The sequence below is a fragment of the Protopterus annectens genome, chromosome 15.part0 (genome assembly GCF_019279795.1).
Source record: "Protopterus annectens isolate FY-2018-M chromosome 15.part0, PAN1.0, whole genome shotgun sequence".
In the NCBI taxonomy this organism is placed as follows: domain Eukaryota; kingdom Metazoa; phylum Chordata; order Ceratodontiformes; family Protopteridae; genus Protopterus; species Protopterus annectens.
Window position 1 is genome coordinate 712,509,502 of NC_056749.1, and position 22,317 is coordinate 712,531,818.

A 22,317-nucleotide genomic window follows, 5' to 3' on the forward strand; every position below is an offset into this window, starting at 1 on the left:
TATATATATATATATATATATATATATATATATATATATATATATATATATATATATATATATATATATATATATATATATATATATATATATATATATATATATATATATATATAGATGCATAGATATAGATATATAGCTATACAGATATAAATATATATCTATACATGCCAGCAACACGGTAGTTCAACCATGGAGCAAAGGAAAATATTAGAATCCTTGCCAGTGCTGTAATACTAACAGTGTCGACAATGACTTCCTGCAGTAAACACCAGTTGACAAATTGTAATTCATCCAATTGTGATTGAAAAATGTTATTTATGTAATGCATATGTGTTATTGGGATAGCCCCACTGGGCAAACAAATATCCCTTTTCAGTGAAGGCCCAGGGACAAAGCTCCACCTGATCTAACATCATCTACAGGTTACCAGGTTCCAGAACTATCGATAGAACAACACCACCTATATTACTGGGCAGGTTCTACTAGAACATATACAATGTGTGTGTGTGTGTGTGTGTGTGTGTGTGTGTGTGTGTGTGTGTGTGTGTGTGTGCGTGCGTGCGTGCTGCGTGCATGTGTGTGTGTGCGTGCGTGCGTGCTGCATGCGTGTGTCTGTGTGTGTGTGTGTGTGTGTGTGTGTGTGTGTGTGTGTGTATATATATATATATATATATATATATATATATATATATATATATATATATATATGAGAGAGATTGAGATTTATGCTTTTTTTATCTAAGGTAAAATTAGTATTTTATGGGATTGATTTAAGTGGGATATTTTTTTTCTGAAAGTTAGTGTTTATTTTATGTGCATGGTGTGTGTGTGTGGGTGTGTGTGTGGGTGTGTGTGTGTGTGTGTGTGTGTGTGTGTGTGTGTGTGTGTGTGTGTGTGTGTGTTTGTATGTGTGTGTTTTCTTTTCACTCTGTTAACTAAGGCTGAACAAGCATTTCAGACTAGTGTTTCTTAATGGGTTCTGAACTGCTGACAAACCTAAAATGGAAAGGATAAATGTGCTGGTGATGCAGATATAATGTGCATAAAAAACATATATAATTTTTTAGAGTAATCTTTCATGTAATATAGCCATTGTCTTGTTATGTCACTGGGGTAGAAAATGATTCACCCACCAGTATGATACATGTTTGGTTAGTGTTTCCAAAAACAGAGAAGTGGGCTCAGGTAAGAGAGAGAGACAGATCAGCAGCCACAAAGCATGTGCTTTCCCTCTCTAAGAGAAGGACCAAAGACACATGTCCAGATTATGAACTCTCTCTCTGCTGGACTAGAGATCATACCTCTCAGCTATTCAGATTTCCACAGAATGTCCAGATTTTTGCCTCATGTTTTTGGTCTGTTCCTCAAAAAATTTGTGTTTTTCTGGAAAAACACTGAGGATTGAAGTCACTAAATAATGACAGACATTTGAGTTTCAGAGTGTATATCCTTTAGAAAATGTATGCTAATGCAAAACATTTTATTCTATCAACTTTCTAAGTTTATAAGATCACTGTTTAAAATTTGTTCACACTTTTGGGCCTTTGTTCCCTCATTATTTAAGGCTCTGTCCAGATTTCTTGTACTAAAACATTGAGATGTATGCTGGAGACAGAATGAAAGGAGGCACTTGCTTTTAAGGGAGCACGTTTGATTAATGAGACATTACTCAAACAAGCAGGAGATGTTCTTGCAGGTAATTTCTCCTCATTAACATCTAAAACCATTTTCCCATTTTTGACATGGGGTCGGGATGTTGTGTCAACTGACACCATCTCTGTTGATTCATTGTCTCTCTCCTACCTCTTTCAACATTCATGCCAGACTGTCACAGGTCTTTTATCACACAATTCATAATCCTCTTTGCTGGATGCTCTCATTTCCTCTTGCCTTCTTCCTGTCTGCCCCAACTCTTTTTCATCAAACTGTCTTCTTCTTTTCTGCATATTTTCTTGACTCTTTGTAAACTGTTCTATGTAACCTTCTCTGCAACTGGGGCTACTTTGGCTTCTGTTTTGATGTCCTCATTTCTTCATCTGTCATACAGTGTGCATCCTAAAAACAAAAATACCACTCTGGATCCAATATTCTACAACCCACTCTGACAGTTTATTAGTAGGACAATCCAAATGGCATAAAAAACAATCCAATACATGTAGGTCAAGCGCTTTCGTAATCAAAACTTCATCAGATTCATTCAATTCATTGGATTGTTTTTTATGCCATTTGTATTGTCCTACTAATAAACTGTCGTAGTGGGTTGTAGAATATCGGCTCCAGAGTGGTATTTTTGTTTTTGCTTGTTATGCTTTGCCACTCTAACACCCTGTTGTGTTTATTTAACAGTGTGCATCCTACCACCCATCTCAGGCATTTCATCTCCTTCACCTCTAGCTTCCTTAGCTGTTCTGCCTTAACTGCCCAGGTTTCTGCACCGTACTGTAGTAGTGGTTGTACCTCTGTCTTATCCACCTTACTTTTCAGCTTCTTTCGCATTCTTCTGTCATACACTACCCTTGTCACTCTGTGCCAGCTGGCTGCAGTCCCTCTGATTCTAGCTTTGACCTTCTCATTTAGACTTCCTTTTCCTCAATACCCCTCCAATATATGTCAAGCTGTTAACCTGTTGAACTATTTTCCCTTCTATCTCAATTCTCAGCTTCTTCTGCTTTCCTCCATTTGCTGACCTTACAACTGTCTTATCGGTTCCCAGTTTCATTCCATGTGCTTACAGTTTTGCATTCTATCCCCCTACCCTTTCCTGAACTTCTTAGTCAGTCTGCCTGTAATGCCACATTGTTTGCATACAGCAACTTTGTTGATCTGTTCCCTTCTACCTGTTTGCTAATATACTCCATCATCAGTATGAGTGGCAGTGGGCTCAGAGCTGAACCCTGATGAACACCTACTTCTACTGGGAACCCCCCTGTGAGACAGAACCTGGTTCACACTTTAGTCACTGTTTCAACTGAGATGATGTCAGGACTGCTCAAATTATCTTTCTTAGAACCTTGTCATATTCTTTCTCCAAGACTAGGAATGCCCAGTTGGACTCATACCTCATGTCCCTTCTATCTGAAGACAAGCATACATCATTCCACTACATAAGGGAGGGAAAAACACTGACTCCACCAATTTCAGACCAATCACCATCCTTTCCCCACTGTCTAAAATCCTGGAAAAATGCATTAATTCTCAACTCATATCAAATCTAACACAAAACAACCTTCTCATCCCCACCAAACACGGTTTCTGCCCTGGCCACAGCACCATGACTGCCCTCCTCTCCTTTCTTGAGACCATTAACCTAGCTCGGGACTCTGGCAAACTCGTATCTGCATTATTCCTAGATCTATCCAAAGCTTTTGACACCATCTCTCACCCCCTACTCATATCCCAACTCTCCTCTCTCAACCTCTCTGCTTCAACCATAGCTTGGTTCTCTAGCTACCTTTCCAAACAACAAACCATATAATGAAAATCCTCAACCTCTCCCTTCCTACACAACCCACTGGAATGGAAGGCTCTGTCCTAGGTCCTCTACTCTTTAACATTTTCATCAACAATTACCACAATACCATCCCTGACTCCTCAATCATCCAGTACGCAGATGATTCAACAATCATCTGCTCAGCAGACTCCCCCTCTGAATTGCTCCTAAAAACTCAATCAGCCTTTTCCAAAACTGAAACCTGGATGCAAAACAATCACCTGGCCCTGAACACTAATAAAACAAAACTAATGATATTTTCTCCCACTAGAAACTCTCACATCAACAAAAACTCTTTCTCTATACTCAGCCAGAATAACACCTCCATCGAAATTGTTTCAAATTCGAAACTGCTCGGTGCCATCATTGACGAACATCTAAAGTTTGACACCCATATCCATGCCACCATCAAAAAGACACACCAAAAGCTATGTCTCCTGTATAGGCACAATCAATATCTCACCCCCTCCACCGGAAAAGCACTAGCTTCCTCCTACCCTCTCCCCTCCGTACTTTATGGCGCTCCTCTAATAATCAATGTCCAACTCAGCCTACAAACTAAACTCAAATCCTTCTATAATAAAATAAGCAAATTCACTACCAACTCTAAAAGTTCATCCCACAATTGCCACTCCCCATGCTCTACAATGGCTTGAACTACCCAACTACCTGACATTCCTTAAACTTACTACCACTTACAAGCTCATCTACAAATCCTCAAGCTGCTCTTCTCTTGCAAAAACCCTAACCCCCTACATTCCTACCCACTCCCTCAGATCTGAGAACCAAACTCTCCTGCAAGTCCACAAACCATCACATCCCCCTGGCAACCTCCTGCTGTTCTGCTCCATATCCAAACTATGGAACTCTATCTCACTCCCTCCCTTCGCAATACACCTAACCTCACCAATTTCAAATCCCTCTTGCTCTCACATCTATCCTCTAAATGGGCATGCCCATGCCACCATCCAACAGAACTCCCACCCTTCAATCCCTTCTCCTCTCTGTCTTCTGAAACAACTACAGTACATCTCAGGCCTTCACTTCCCCCACTACAGCCCTACATTTCACCCTTACTGCACAGTCTAACCCCACCCAATCCTATATAGGTCCTATAACTTAGTCTAATATATCTACTTGCAACTAACCTGCAACATTTCTTGTCTTACTTTACTATATCCTCAGAGTATTATGCAATATTTTTCAACCTTCTGAAAAATTGCACTACTTTATGTATCTCTGATTGTAATTGTTCCTTTCTTTATATGGATTTATTATATATTACAATGTAATATACTGTGTCAGCACTCTGAAAATGACTGTATTCCTTAATTGTGTATATAATTGCCAAAAATCTATTTGCATGGGTTTAGTACTCCAATATAATATGCTGTATTGTCAGCACTCCTGAAATATTTGTATTACTTAATGTTTATATGACTGTTAATGGAGCTTTTCTCCCCAGGCCTCCACTGAAAATGGGCACTTCTTGGCCCAGTGGACTTCCCCGGTTACCCAAACTGAAATAAATAAATAAATGTATCTCCAGCATCTTCAAAACTATCCATCTCATCGCAAACAGAGGTTCACTTGTGCTGCATCCTGATCCGAATCTAAACAGCTCATCAACCATCTTACTTTCTACTTTTCTAAGTATTCATTTATCAAACACCCTGTCCAGAGCTTTCATGCAATGTGACAGGAGTTTGATACCTCTATATTGCTCAAAGTTGTGAATGCCCCCTTTCTTCTTGCACACTGGCATCAGTATGCTTATTCTCCAGTCATCTGGGATATGTCTTTCTCTTCTTACTGCTATAAGTATCCACAGGAGCCATTTCTCCACATCTCATCCAACACCTTGCTCATATCTGCTGTAAACTCATCTGAGCCTCCTGCTTTCCCTGACTTCAACTTATTTTGTTCTGCTCTGTTCCTACTTCTAGGGTGGGCTCCTCATCTTCTTTCATTGTAGGCTGTGTCTGGGGCATAACAGTTTTTATGGGGTATTATTCATTCAGATGTCTGTGGAAGTAGTCCTTCCATTTGCATTTGATGTCTTGTGCACTGGTGAGCACATTGTTATGAAAGATGTCTGACTATATTCTTTATCCTTCTGTCTGCTTTGCAACATGATATCATTTCTACCCTAGTGCCCTTTCCTTACTATGAATAAGTCTATGAGAGTTACATGTTGGTCACTCTTGTATATGATCTTATGACCGTATCTCTTGCTGAACCATATGTTAGCTACAATCAAGACATTTGTCAAACAGAAGTCCAGAATGACCTCTACTTCTTTGTTCCTGTTGCCCCAACCATGTGTGCTTGTGCGTGTGTGTGTGTTTGTATATGTGCTTGTCCGTGTGTGCGTGTGTGTGTTTGTATATGTGTGCGTGTGTGTTTGTATATGTGTGCATGTGCGTGTGTGTGTGTGTGCGTGTGCGTGGGCATGTGTGTGTGTGTGTTTGTATATGTGTGTGTGTGTGTGTGTGTGTGTGTGTGTGTGTGTGTGTGTGTGTGTGTGTGTGTGTGTGTGTGTGTGTGTGTGCGCGTTTGTGTGTGTGTGTGTATATATGTGTGCGTTTGTGTCTGCATGTGTAGCTAGGTATTCCTATAGATACTGCTTTTCCTTTTAGATTACTTAAAAGCTGAATGTATGGTAGGCAGCCTTGAACTTTGTTTCAGTGAGTACAATAGACCCAGAAGTTACTGCATAAAAAAAAAAAAAAAAAAAGAAAAGAAAAAATTGACCAATGTCAGCGATTGAAGAAAAAATTACATTCATTTTATTAAAATATCATAAAACACATCTATAACATCACTATTAGCACCTTAGAGTATGTATCTCTAGAAAGGAAAAACTTTGGATTGGGATTTGAGCTAAAGCACTAGCTCAAATTGCAGTTCAGGCTCAAAGCTAAGCAATTCTGGAAGATTGCTAGGGGTGTGTATTAAACATTAATCAAATGGTAGTAATCTTGCAGTTTTTCCTCACCAAGATCTTGCACTCTAAATCTGAAATGCTTAGACGGATGTACTAAGAAATTTACAGTGAGATTTTTAGTCTTCATGAAGCTTAAGTAAGTGCCAGCAATTTACTGAGTAACACAATCGTGCTGCAGTTGGATTTCATTTTGACAAGCAAGGCTAATTTTTATTTTCAAACTTGCAGTATCTAGCTGCTTTTATTTCAGTTTTGAGTAAATGTTTCTGATCTTCATTTTTAAATAGCCTTAAACAGATTCAGTATAAACAAATGGAAAGAAGGTAGGCTAAAAAGGAACACAAGGAGGTACTAGACCATGTAGGATTATTTCATGGAGTGGAAAATGACATGAATCAGCAGAGATCGATAGGGGAAAGCTTCACCATTTAAACTGAATGACACATTATATATATATGATATGCTTTTTAATACTATTTCTTTCATCATATTATAGTAGATATCTGTTTATTTTTCAATTAAATGTTTTGAACTTATTCTTTAAAGATAAAACAGTATAGCACAATATAGACAAGGTCTGAATAAAATAAAATTAAATTAATATACATCTAAAGTTGGGCAAATAATTAAAAGACAAAGGCCATGATTCAGAAACAAGTGACACTTAGTAATTGGGGAAACTGCGCAGTGAGGGCTGATGGACAGGGTGGGTCAGATTCCACCACATAGGTAATGTGGTCCCACTACTTGCTGAAACAGTGCAGTGACATCCTATACAAATCACCATATAATGACATAGAAATAAACAAGTTGTGCTGAGTTGACCAAATGCGTGTGCAGATGAGGATAATTCATAAGTAGAGCAACTGAGAATTGTATAGAACTTGTTTGACAAGTCATGTTGGGCAGCATATTTGTATACTGTCATTTGTTGATGAATAGGGAGAGAGACCATGTTAAGATGTTAGGAGTAGTGTCTGCATTAGCTGAACAGTATGTTAGGGGTCATCCTCACAGTTAGTGCTCACAAAGGTGTGGATCATCATCTTCTGTATCACATACTGATCTGATCAATCCTAATATAACACCTCCATTACAGGAATATAGTTGAACATTATTGTGTGGCCAAAGACACCCTATTAGAGCTTATAGATGTGTAACATCCTGACATGATATCTCATCGGATGCATGGAATACCAATTGTCACTTGTCCCTCTCTAACATCGATGAAAAGCAGGCAGTATAATTTGTTTAGTTGCTTTATTGCACAGAAACACATCAGGATGGATTGCAGCAACATAAAATATAAAAGAACGGATTAACAGAGAGACCTTACATACATACACGTTTACATGTCAACAGCTTACTACAAAATGGCAGTCAGGCTCGCATGTGCTCAGTATTTATACACTTGTGTAAGCCCTTATATAGCTTTTTAAAGGTGCACATACACACACACACACACACACACACACACACACACACACACACACACACACACACACACACACACCCACACACACCCACACACACACACACACACACACACACACACACACACACACATACACACACACAACACATTGATCTACACCCTCCCTCTTAAAAAGATTGCCCTTATTAAAAACAACACTGGAGTTAGATATGCATTACTATAGACATTAGAAACAAACACAATGCTCATGTCCAAGTTGCTATGTATGTATAATATTGTCTGCAGATGTGACTGGATCTGGTAACATAATAATCTGGACTGGGTTTAGCAAAAACGGCAGTCTTGTGTGAACAACTCATATCAGGAACTTCTGGATTCATCACAGGAACGGGAATATTCTCTGGAACTTCCTCTGCAACTTTTACACTAGAAAACTCACTCTGAGATAAAGAGTCTTTCTCACAGGCTATGTGCTGTGGTATAGGATCAGACATCAGCATCAAATGCTTCCAATTCTGCCTAAACTCTGCTCCTTGTAATGCCACAATGTATGATCTTGGCTCTGGGCAAATATTCATCACCACTCTAATCCAATCATAACCTTTGGATGTTTGCATCCTTACCACTTCTCCATCTTGTAATGGATTGAGCGGTTTGCTGGTCTTTTCATAGTAGGACTTCTGGGTCAAACGCTTCTTCAACAGATTGGTTTTCACTGAGCTGTTGTTCTTAACACATGGAACCAACAATTGACTACTGATTGGTAATATGGTTCTGGTTTGTCTCGACAGAAGTCTCTGAGCAGGTGAAACAAGATGTTTATCACGAGGAATATTTCTGAGATTCAAGAGATTCAGGAAAACATCACTATTGTCTCATTTTGACTTCTTGAGTAACTGTTTTGCACTTTGAACTGCACGTTCTACCAAACCATTTGACTGCGGATACTCTGGGCTACTCATACCATGAGTAAAGTCCCACTGTTTGGCAAATCTTTTTGAACTGTTGACTTGTAAACTGCATGCCATTGTCAAAAATAACTTTGTGCGGACTACCATGGACTACAAAATGACACTTTATCTTAGTAACGACAGTGCTGGATGCTAGGTTAGGAAGTAGGTCAATCTTGAACCAATTAGAGCAAGAGTCTACTAATACCACATAATGTTGACTATTCCACTCGTAAATGTCAGTAGCTACTGTCAACCAAGGTAGTTCAGGAATCTGGTTTAGCTGAAGTGGTTCCTTCTTTTGATGTAGCTTAATATTATTACACACTGAACAAGATAAATGTGCTCTCTCTACTGTAATATAGAAGGCCGAAATACTATACCCCTCACCCTTCTTTTGGTAGAGTCTGTTACTGGGTGACCACGATGCAAGATAGTAATGTACTCTTGTACAAGGACTTTGGAACAATGACTTTCAGACCTTTTATGGTGATACCTTTATCAGACAAAATCTCATCTCTGTATGGAAAATAAGGTTGCACTTCTTGGGGTAAACTAGATTGCTTTGATGGCCATCCTTGATTTTTAAAGTGGTCGACCATTTGTAAAACTGGATCTCTGGCTGTGTGATCTCTCAACTCATCAAGACATGTGGAAGAAAAATTTCTCATGTCCACGACTTCAGAGTCAAGGTTCTCATTCTCATGCCATTCAGTGTTGTTTTGGGGCAGTTTGGATAATGTATCAATGAGATAAAGAAGTCTGCCTTTCTTGTAGACAAGAGTGAAATTATACGTTTGCAATCTCAACATCATACGTTGCAATATGGCTGGAGTTCTATGCATAAGCTTTTTTTCAAGATAGTGACTAGAGGCTGGTGGACTGTTTCAATCTGGATAGGTCCGCCATGAACGCAATCATGGAACTTCAAACATGCAAACATAACTGCCAAAAGCTCTTTCTCAATCTAAGCATACAGCATTTCAGTTTGGCATAGGAAATAGGTTGACCCTCTTGTAGAATGACTGCACCGAGACCAAATCTTAAAGCATCACATGAAAGAGTAACTGGTTTGTGATCTTCATAGTATCTGAGAGTTGGTGGACTAGCAATTCTCTGTTTCAGGACATCAAATGCTCTTTGGTGTTGCTCTAACCAAGACCATAATACATCTTTATGAGTCAGCTCTCTAAGCAGTGCTGAAAGTTGGCTCAAGTCTGGAATGAACTTGCCTACATAGTTAACCATGCCAAGAAAACGGTTCAGGGATTGAACATTGTCTGGAGCTGGCATCTCGAGAATGGCTATTTGTTTAGAAGGGTCTGGTCATAGGCCTGAACTGTTAAATAAATGACTAACATAAGTATCTTCTTGTAGCCTGAATTTGCATTTCTGTGGATTGAGCTTAAGATTCACTTGACAAGCTTTTCCCAGAACTTTTCTGAGGTTTTTGTCATGCTCAGCTTAACCATTACCTCCTACTAGTATGTCGTCTACTATACTAGCACAAGGATACACAGAAAAAAATGGCTCCATTGCACGTTGAAAGACTTCACTTGTAGAATTTATCCCAAATGGCCTTCTCAAAAATCTGTACCTGCAAAATGGAGTACTGAAAGTAATGAGCAATGATGATTTCTTGTCAAGCTGAAATTGCCAAAATGAACTCTTTGCATCTAAGACAGAAAAAACAGTGGCATTTGGCATCAGAGCTGCAATTTCTTGTAGAGTGTGCATTGGATGATAAGGTATTTTTAGTGCTTTGCTCAAATCTCATGGATCAATACATATTCTGTTGTCATCTAAGCTTTTCTTATGAGCTGCTAACATGGAAGAGGGTCTATATCATATGAGCGAATCGCACAAATTGTTAATGCTCATAATATCGAAAGCACCAGACCTTGAACTTCCTATTCCCCCACACCCCTACTAAATATATATTCCAACTCCGAGATCGCACTACAGTGAGGAAAGGGCAAATATCCCATTCTTCCCTTTACCGCAATTTTAAAAAAAGCACTTCAATGTCCAGTACGTTCGATATTATGAGTGTTCACAATTTATGCGATTCGCTCATATAATATAGACCCATGGAAGATACCCATTCAGTAGGAGAAGACAAACCAACTGGACAAATCACACCTTGTTGCACCATTTTATCTAACTCAGCTTTGACTCTGTCCTGCATAGCTTTGGGAACCTTCTGAGCTGGCCTGACAACTGGACTGATATCTAGGTCTAACGTCATGGAGTACACAACTGGAAGCTTCCTTAGCTTGTCTTCAAAAAGATCAGCATAGGTGGAAAAAATATACTGGGCGAAATTAGAGTGGTGGTCTTTCAAGCTAACATGATGGACTTTCTTATTAAATGAAAGCATTCCCATTTTCAAATTTCTCTGAGCCCTAATAATGACAGGATGTGTCTCTTGACCACATAAAATAACAAGTCGTAACTTTGCCAGGCAGAGTAACATGAAAGTAATACTGAGCCTTCAGTATGAATTTCTACACCACCATAAGCAACAAGCTTTGCAGTTCACAAACTTTGTTAAATCAAGCCTCTCACCATAACACACTCTAGCAAATATTTTTGCTGACATAACATTACACATGGAACCTGTGTCAGCTTTGAGCTCTATGGGTTTTTCATTTATCAGAACAGTACAAAATACTTCATTCATTGCCCTTATATCTACTGCATTGACTGTTTCATAAAGCGCTGACACACCATCAACATAAAGAGTAGGGTTGCAGCTTTCTAATTGATCAACTCATTTCTTAAAACGTTCCCTTTTAATGAAAGAGTGTGGGCCTTTTGATTTACAAAACCTTTTCAAATGATTCCACTTATTGCATGTATGGCACTGCTGACCAAAAGCTAAACATTTTTCCCTTTTAGAGTCATGATTTCCACCACAAATATAACAGTTGGCAATGAAACTGGGTGGGGGCACATGTTTTGAGTTTGCTGACTCACTCTTATGCTTCACTGAGACTGTGCAAACTCTGGAATTTGCTGGAAAGCTCTGGTGTTTATCAGTAGGTGCTGCAGGGGCTACAGTTGCTGCCATGTCCTTGGGCCTGTTTCCTTTAACCAGATGCTGCATACTATCAACATGACCTCTAGAAGTTACTGGAAGCATGCATCTCTCATTTGTAAGCATATCTGTGTGCTTTTCTGTGAGTGCGTATATCTGACCAATCTCAATGGCCTTATTCAAAGTTAAATCACTATCAAGAAGCAAAATCTTTCTCACAGAATCATCTTTAATACCACACACATCTGTCTGTTGTTAACTCATCCCTTAAATCACCAAATCTGCACATTTTATCCTTATTCCTCAAGTCAGTTATATATGCTGCAAAAGTTTCACCAGGCTTTTGATCCCTTGTATAAAATAAGTGCCTTTCCATTGTAACATTTGTGGGGGGGGGGTTACACATTTCTCTAAATTTGCATTTTAAGTACTAAGGGTCCTCCATTGATTCAGCCGGTACAACAATACAATAATATGATATTTTCCCCTCTCCTGCAAAGGCAGCAGGTGTTTACACAAATGAACTCTCCCTTTCAATGGCTTCTGACCCAGCTAAATTAAGCCGAATAAATGCCTTTGTATGGTCATTTTTATCAGAAAATGCAGCCTGTATGTAAATGTCATACTCCTGCTCAAACACTCTCCAGTTCCCTGAAATATTGTCAAACACAAGTGCACTGGGTTTTTGAAATCCGCCAGCCATGCCCATAACATGCACAAATACATTGAAAATATGGCCCATGTATTTATGTATGTGTAGACTGTTCTGTGAGCTTGTAATAACATTCAAATGCACAATAAACTCTTTGAAATACTGTAGTTTGCAAAATATGCTCTAAAATGGCTGTATTTTGTGAAATAACTTTACTGTAATATTGCACAAACATGAGAACACTTCATACACTTCTGATAACTCCGATATCTTTAACAAACATGAAAAATATGTGTTTAGTGAATATGCGATTGTTTCCTTTCATTTTTATTCATTTTATACAATTCCAACCTTATTTCAAACATTTTCCATAGTAATTTGAATATTTTTATCAATGTCGGACATATTGGTTTATTCGAATATAATTTAGAGTGTTCTGTATGCCTCATTTTATGTTTTGTGAATAAGAAATTATTTGAGCAAGTTTTAACATCTGAAATTTGTTTCCGACCTGTTTTGTGAATTGCACATGTAGTAGGGATGATCCACACCTCTATTTACCTCCAATACCAATGAGGTACCTCTCGGACTCAAATCAAAGAAATTGGAGCTCTTTCTGGCAACAAGTCATTTTGGACATGCTTCCTTTGACACCATGGCCTTTCAGACATGCCTCTTCTGACACCATGTCACTCGTACCTTTCTAAAATAGATGACAAGCAGGCAGGGTAGTTTGTTTAGATGCTTTATTACACTGAAACACATCAGAATGGATTGCAGCAAAACAAAATATAAATGAACTAATTAACAAACAGATCTTACATACATAGATGGTTCCATCTCAACAGCTTACTACAAAATGACAGTCAGGCTTGCATGTGCCCAGTATTTATACACTTGTGCAAGCCCTTGGATAGCTTCTTAAAGGTACATACACACACATTGATCTACACCAATCCCTGTAGAAAGTAAGGTATTCTTAGCTTTGAGCAATGTAGTTACGGACACCTTCCTGCAAACATCAGGGGTGAGTCATATCCGAGGCAACCCCCTCACTAATACTACAACATCAGGGGGCATGGCATATCGAGGCAACCACCTCACTAATACTACAACATCAGCGGATGTGGCATATCTCAGTAAACCACCTCACTAATACTACAACATCAGGGGATGTGGCATATCTCAGTAAACCACCTCACTAATACTACAACATCAGGGGATGTGGCATATCTCAGTAAACCACCTCACTAATACTACAACATCAGGGGATGTGGCATATCTCAGTAAACCACCTCACTAATACTACAACATCAGGGGATGTGGCATATCTCAGTAAACCACCTCACTAATACTACAACATCAGGGGATGTGGCATATCTCAGTAAACCACCTCACTAATACTACAACATCAGGGGATGTGGCATATCTCGGTAAATCACCTCACTAATACTACAACATCAGGGGATGTGGCATATCTCAATAAACCACCTCACTAATACTACAACATCAGGGGATGTGGCATATCTCAGTAAACCACCTCACTAATACTACAACATCAGGGGATGTGGCATATCTCAGTAAACCACCTCACTAATACTACAACATCAGGGGATGTGGCATATCTCAGTAAACCACCTCACTAATACTACAACATCAGGGGATGTGGCATATCCCAAGCAACCACCTCACTAATACCACAACATCAGGGGATGTGGCATATCTCAGTAAACTACCTCACTAATACTACAACATCAGGGGATGTGGCATATCTCAGTAAACCACCTCACTAATACTACAACATCAGGGGATGTGGCATATCCCAGGCAACCACCTCACTAATACTACAACATCAGGGGATGTGGCATATCTCAGTAAACCACCTCACTAATACTACAACATCAGGGGATGTGGCATATCCCAGGCAACCACCTCACTAATACTACAACATCAGGGGATGTGGCATATCTCAGTAAACCCCCTCACTAATACTACAACATCAGGGGATGTGGCATATCTCTGTAAACCACTTCACTAATACTACATCATCAGGGGATGTGGCATATCTCAATAAACCACCTCACTAATACTACAACATCAGGGGATGTGGCATATCTCAGTAAACCACCTCACTAATACTACATCAGTTTGTTGATGTTATGCTGCATCCTGTGGAGAAGCATATGTGGTTTGCACAGACAGCAGAGGACAGGCACTGCAATGTGCAGGCTGCCTACAACATAGCACATTTTGTGGAGGTTCTAAAGGCCATTGACTGTACTCACATTACTATCAAGGCCCCACCTGATTTTGTAGGGTACCACTATGTTGACCAGAAAGGTTTTTACTCCATCAACTGCTAGGTAGTTTACTGCTCAAATAGTATAATACACAGTGTGTCTGTACACCTTTTGGGCAGTTCTGACAATTTTCACATCTGGTATAATTCAAACCTATGCAAATATTTTTGTGGAATGACCTCACACAGGGACATTTTATTGGCAATTCCAGATGCAACCTGGAGCCATGCCGCATAGCATTGATGCAGAACCTACAGAGGGTTGCTAAAAGGGCACAAAACTCTGCACAGCATCATCAGGCAGTGCACAGATTGTTGAAGATACAATTTTTCTGCTTAGATTCATTGAGTGACATAATGCAGTATGCACTACAGATCTGCATCACGATCTTTGCTGTCTGTTGAATGCTGCACAACATTGTGGTATGCAGACAACTACAGAAGGGGATTGTCATCAGGGACTACAGCCCCTGGCAGAGAAGGCACTGGTTGAGCTTTTGCAAGTATGAGCTGCAGGAGAAAACCATGCGAAGCAAAGTTAGGTGCAATATTTTGAGCCATTCTCAAAGGTGTCATCTGGTCCACAACTGCTGAGCCAGAATAGACATAACAAATATTAAAACTGATGCATGCAACACTATACCCAAGCTATGCTGTACAGTGCATTGGCTGGCCGCACTATGTATCAGACAGTACCTAATCCAGATAACATAGCAGTGAAGGGAGGCACAGTTGTGTTCACCTGCAAAAGTGAGGAGGGCTACAAGGACAGGGACCAGCAGTGGGCAAATCAGTGGAAGTAGAGGACTAAGGATGTGGAAGGGAGTTTGCTGTATAAGGGGAGATGTGTGCACTGTGTAGTGGTGGTGTTGGGCTTCCTGAGATGGGCCCAGATGATGTGGGTACTTGCTCATTACTGATTTCAGGTAACACTGGTTGTATACATATTATTGTGCTGCACAGATGTATCTGTTAAAGGTGTTGTGGTACCTCACCTGGGAAAAATGCAGGCTGTGACCATCCTTAGCCACAGATAGACCTCTTATGCTGAATGGCATTGGCAACAGTACCTGTCAGCTCAGATAATGGTGACCTGAGTGACCATGATTGGCCAGCCATGTCATGTACATGACTACCACATAGGGTCTGTCTGCAATTTTAATAATGCCATGCTGTATCAGACTCAAAACTTGAAGGAAAAGTTGAGGATGTAGCAGTACCTGATCTTGATCTATCTGTTCTGGGGATGTACCCTCAGAGGAGGCAGGGGAATGGCAACCAAAGGAGATGGACTGAACAAGGGTAAGTTGGGGCCTTTAAATGTTTTCTCTATTCATGATGGACAGGGGTGCTTATCTTGGGGTGAATTTGTGGATGTTCATCATATGATCACTACTGCATTAACCTTAGCTATATGGTTATATTCTGCCAACCAACTTCCAAAGCATCAGGGAACCTTCCATGCACCCAAACTATCATTCAGCTCAAGCTGGGCTGACTAAAAGACAAGTTTGGGTACAAAGCCATTCAGAGCTTTGCTGCTGCCGAAGAGTACATTTTTTTCTGAGGCTTTCAAAGATTGATGGTCAGCTTGTGCTGTTTCTTTGCTGGGCAGATAACTTCTCTTTGGGGAAAAAAATCTAATTTCTTATTGATGTTGCTTTTTTATCACTGTCCTCTTAAGGAAAGTTATTGTAAAGCTAGGAGTGTGGTGTTTTAATGGACTGTTACAAGATTGTAATGTACTTTTAAATGGAGTGCTCGTTCTTCATATCAGTATAAAAGTGGTGCAAAATAACTGAAAATATCTTTTTTGTGGAGAAATTGCATTTATTTTACTTTTAAGGGGGTGGAATAATGTTTTAAAGTGTTTTTAATGTGATTTTCTTACAAAAAAGTAACCTTTGTAGACTGGTAGTGTTTACTGACATTTGCAATTTGTCTTCCCTGGGAAAGAGGTACCATTTTTGTCTTGACCATGGAACAGAGTACTGATACCATGATCACTCCTTCTTCCTCCCACAAAAAGAAAAAAATAGGCAAACAGCCTTTGCCACCACAGCGGGCTAGCAATTTTCCTCAGCCACAGGTGGGTGACTCTGCTGTGGATATTTGTTGCACCTCAGACCGCTTATCTTTTACCCGGAGTCCCCTTGCTGTAGCTCCTAGACTTGGGGGTCAGCCAGGTTCTCAGTGGCATTTGGAGTCCACCAATGGGCAAGGCAGAGCCACTGTTCGCAATCCTGGGAGAGGGAATAGAGAAGGTTGTTTTGTCAGGATGTTGTGCCCATTGCTAGGGAAGCAGTTGCGACCATTAGTAACTTGGTTGGACCCCAGTTTTACTGTCAAATAGAAACAGAAGACCAAGCATGTATTTACTCCTACTTATATTGCTTTTTACAGGAGTAGTTGACTGACTCTGTCTCATGGTTTATTTCAGGCTATTGATCCTTCTTGTAAAGTAGTTTCCAGTAAAAAAAAGATGTATACCCCTTTTCCTGAAGGAATTTAAGATTCTAAATCTGAACAGGAAGATGCAGGATGGATGCATTTTTTTCCTTAGATTTCTGAGTCAGACTCAAATGAGAGCTCAGTTTCCAATTCTCCATGTGAGGGTTTCTCTTTTTTTGAGTCTATTGCTAGAATGTGCCAGTGTTTTCAGAGGGAAAACACTGGGTTTTTTCAGTCCCCCAGAAAATACTTTGAGATGTTACAGAAGGATTTTTTTGGATCCTACATATATTCCTCATGTTCTGTCTGCTTTAGTGTGTGTGTGTGTGTGTGTGTGTGTGTGTGTGTGTGTGTGTGTGTGTGTGTGTGTGTGTGTGTGTGTGTGTGTGTGTGTGTGTGTGTGTGTTACTGCCTGCATTTTTCCTGGCCATCTGCCAGTTCCCCTAAAAAGGCAGACAGGATGTATAATGTTCCTCAGTCTTTTACATTTTATACACTATTCCTAAACCTGACCCTGCAGCTATAGCTCTAGTTGATCCCATTGCTGCTAAGTACCTAATTAATTCCAACCCTACTCTTTCTGATAAAATTGGGAAAGTTATTGATTATTATACAATTCCTCCCCTAAAACGTGCACGCTGATTGGCCAGCCCAACCAGCGTGCCCGTTGTAAATCCCTCAATATACTAACGGAAAAAGGTCCGGTCGCCCGGACTTTTTCCGTTATATAAACATTGTTCGCTATGTTAAAAGAGTTTAACATAGCGACAGGTTTAAAAGCAACGGAGATCTCCGTTGTTTTAAAGCTGTCTCGCTATGTTAAACTCCTTTAACATAGCGATTAGTGTGTAAAGCAACGGAGATCTTGCGATCTCCGCTGCTTTTTTAATTGTGTATTAAATGGGTTTAACATATGACAGCTTTAAAATAAGCAACGGAGATATCTGTTGCTTATTTTAAAGCTGTCTCATGTTAAACCCATTTAACATAGCGAGACAGTTTTTAAAAGCAACGGAGATCGCAAGATCTCCGTTTCAGCTATTAAATGGGTTTAACATAGCGAGACAGCTTTACAACAACGGACATCTCCATTGCTTATTTTAAAGCTGTCTCGCCATGTTAAACCCATTTAACATAGCGAACAGTGCTTTGCCCACAGCTCTGATGTACTGAGGCATGTGCAGTACATCAGAACTGCCGCAGAATACCAGACAGCTGCGGCAGGGCAGAAAAGAGGCATTATACAGTGCCATTATTTAAGAAAAGTAATTATTTCTTTTCTTAAATAACGTCATTAGAATAATATCTATTCTGGGTAATGCTGGATTACCCATTGGCTTTTTGGTTCCTCGGGCTTTGCCCTCGGGACCAAACCATGCCAACCGTGGGTAAATCCAGCATTACCCACACCCAGGAGTGGGTTATTGTTATAGTATGGGATAAAGGTGCATACTTCTGCAACTTTGATTTTCAGAATTTTGGATGGTCAGGTTTATATGCTAAAATTTGGTCTGATTGTGAAACAATGAGGAATGTTTTATCTATAGTCTCTTCTTGTGAGGAAAAATCTGCTTTAAATAACTTAGTTTCTTCTATTGCACAGATCACTACTCATTGCATACATTGTGTGTACAACTGTTGATACTTCTTCTGGGGCTATGGCCACTGGTGCTGCTTTCAGGATGTTTGCTTGGTTGCATTCTCAAAACCTACCAGATGATGCTAAAATAAGATTTTAAATTCCCTTTTAATAGGGATTTAGTTTGTATCCCCTCTGCTGCAGAGGTGATCAAAAAGTGTGATGAAAGGGGCAACCTGATTCAGAGAATGTGAAATATGTTCATTCCTCCTTTTCCAGATATTCTAAGGGGCTTTCTATTTACTCATCAAAATTTGGCAAAAAAAACATTACAGCCATTCTCAATAAAATACAGGTAAAGAGATGCTTAAGAAAAATGGTAAGGGGGTCCAAAAAGAAGTCTAAAGCTTCCCAAAACTAAGGATAGTCCAACAAGTCTGAATGACTATTCAAGAGACCTTATAATCCCCTCCTACCCTGGGCTCTTTTTTCTTACAAAGTGCGAGTTTACATTTTTAGCTTTGACAACAGATTGTTTTAGACAAATGGGTTCAGAAAATCATTCATCGGCATTACAAATGGCAGTGGGAGGAAATTCTATCTTTCCAGGGGGTCATCCCGCATCCTCTAGATCAGACTCTTTTGTTTCCATTATTTTTTTTCATCACATGCTATTCCAAGGACTGATAGTTCCAGCCCCTCCTTCCCATGTAGGGAAGGGTTCCGTTATTCAAGAATGTTCCTAGTGTCAAAGAGAGAAAATATTTGGTCACCAGTTCTGGATCTTTCTTTCTTAAACTTGTTTGTGATAGTACACAAATTCAAAATGATGTCACTTCACAACCTGTTACCTCTTCTTTCTCTTTCACGTTTCCTAGTAACACTAGACCTAAAAGATGCTTGATGATCAAATATGAAATACAACAAATTTCAATTAAGATATTTTCAGTGAAACACTAAAATAATTTAACTGTAATGTACTTAGAACAATGCCAGCAGATACTGCTGTAGAGCACTTTAACAACATATTCTTACAGCCCTTACAAAATCGAGGATCAGTATGTAATAAAATAGTAAAGTCCAACCCCGCACCATGATTAACAAAACAAAGAAAATCATGACAGAAAGGGATAAAGCCTGGAAAACTCGTATAAAATAAAACTCAAAATGCCTTCCAGTAATTTAGGTGTCTTAAAAACCTTACAAAACTCCATGTCAAATGGAATAAGCAAAGATACTACACCAGCCTAAAAGCCAAACATAAAAACAAACCAAAACTTTTTTTGTCATCACTAAATAAACTACTGTAGCCAGGCAAGACCACCGCTCCCTCTCCAAAAACAGACAGTACAATAGAGTCTATCTCCGCACAGTTTAATTCCTACTATATACAATAAACACTATCTCACTTAGACACTAATACATTTATCCCCTCTCTACCTCTGTCCACCAAAAATCACTCACAGCTCTTATATTTTATCCAGTACCTACCTCGCTCATAAAGAAATTGATTGTTAAACTAAAAACACCTTTCAAAGCTGTAGACCAGCTACCGACTACCTAAAAATGGCTGCAGATGTCGTACCCTTCCCTGTATCCATAATAATTAATAGGTCCCTAGCAGAAAGATACATCCCATTACTGTGGAAAAAAATCGTACAGCATACCACTGCAAAAGGTGGCATATTACAGCGTTTACTAACTACAGACCAATAGTGATTCTCTCCCCTTCTTCAAAATGTTAGAGAAATGTATCCATATGCAGTTGATGCAATACCTAACCTCAAATAACCTGCTCTCAGAAACATGACATGGCGTTAGGCCCCAGCACAGCACCTGTACGGCTCTACTACATTTGACCAGTATAATAAACCAACATAGAAACAATGGCCTGCTTGTGTCCACCATGTTCTTAGACTTAATAAAAGGCATTTGATACTGTCTTACAGCAGCAGCTGCTCATTGGACTCTACTCAATAGGACTTTCACAATACTCCTTGTTGTGGTTCCTTAACTACTTATCTGTAAGGCAACAAGTAGTGAAATGGCAACAAATCTACTAATCCTTTCAAGCAGCTACTATGGGTGTCCCTCATGGCTCTATCCTGGGACCTCTACTATTTAATATATTTATTAATGACCTCCACACCTTCACTCACCATGCTAGTTTAGTTCAGTATACAGATGGCTCAACACTGAAATGTGCTGTCTCAATAATAAAGATGCTCCAAGACATAATCCAAAAATCTTTTTCCTCTGCAGAAACCTGGCTGAAAGAATCAAACCTCCTACTCAACTCCAAGAAAATTCTGAAAACTAAGTTTTACCAAAAAAAGTTGCCAAAATCGAAAGCATTTTTACCATAAAGTCAGCAAATAACACTGTCATCGAAACTGTAACTCACAGTAAACTTCCAGGTGCTATAACAGATGACCATCTCAAATATGACCACCATATACTGCACACCATTAAATCTACTCACCAGAAACTACACTCCCTTTATAGAATCAATGGATTCCTTACAGATACTGCAAGAAAAACTCTAGCCACCACCTTGTTACTGCCAACTTTCTTATATGCAGTTCCTATCCTAACAAACTTAAACAATACTCAAAAAAAGAAACTTGCATCCTGCTGCAATAAATTAGCTAAATTTGCCACCAGTCTCCCTCACAGGACCCACCATTGTCATAGTTTAAGGAAATTAAATTGGCTTTAACTACACAACTACCTAGCATATTCAACTAACTATAGCACACAAACTCATTCATCATCCAGAATAATGCCCTGTACTACATAACTTATTAGTGAGCTACTGTCCAACAAGGGACCTCCGCTCTAGTAACAAATTCTTATTACTTACAAATAAGTCAAATAATGTTGCAGGAGACTAACTCTACTCCCAAGGTGCTACAAACTTTGGAATAGTATCCCCCCACAAATAAAACTCTCTGACAAACTCAATAGTTTTACGCCTTTGCTTAAACAACATCTTAACCAATCCTGGTCCTGCACATGCTCATCACAAGGTTGAGACTTTGTGTTCATTGTATGATACTCTCCAAATACTCTCGTTAAACAGAGGGCAGGATTCACGAAGGCTTGCATGGAGTCTAAGAGTAGTGTAAGACTACATGCAGCCTTCGCGATCCAGGAACAGCCCTAAATCCCGTGTAAGAGACCAGCTAAAACGTCTCTTACACGGAGAGGGCGTGGATATGCTAATCACCTCACTTGCAGCCAAAAGGCATGCAAATGAGGTAGATTAGCGATCCAGGAAGCCCAAAGCAGCCTGTGTAAGAGCCGTTTTAGCTGCAGAAATGTATTCAGATGACAACTGAGTACGTTTCTGCAAAAAACACAATGGAGCCATGTCAGCTCCAAATAAAGGGTGCATATGTGTCAGGCAGCATGCCAATGGCCAAATATGTGGCCATTGGCAAAGTACCCCAATGCAAATATAAGAAAGAA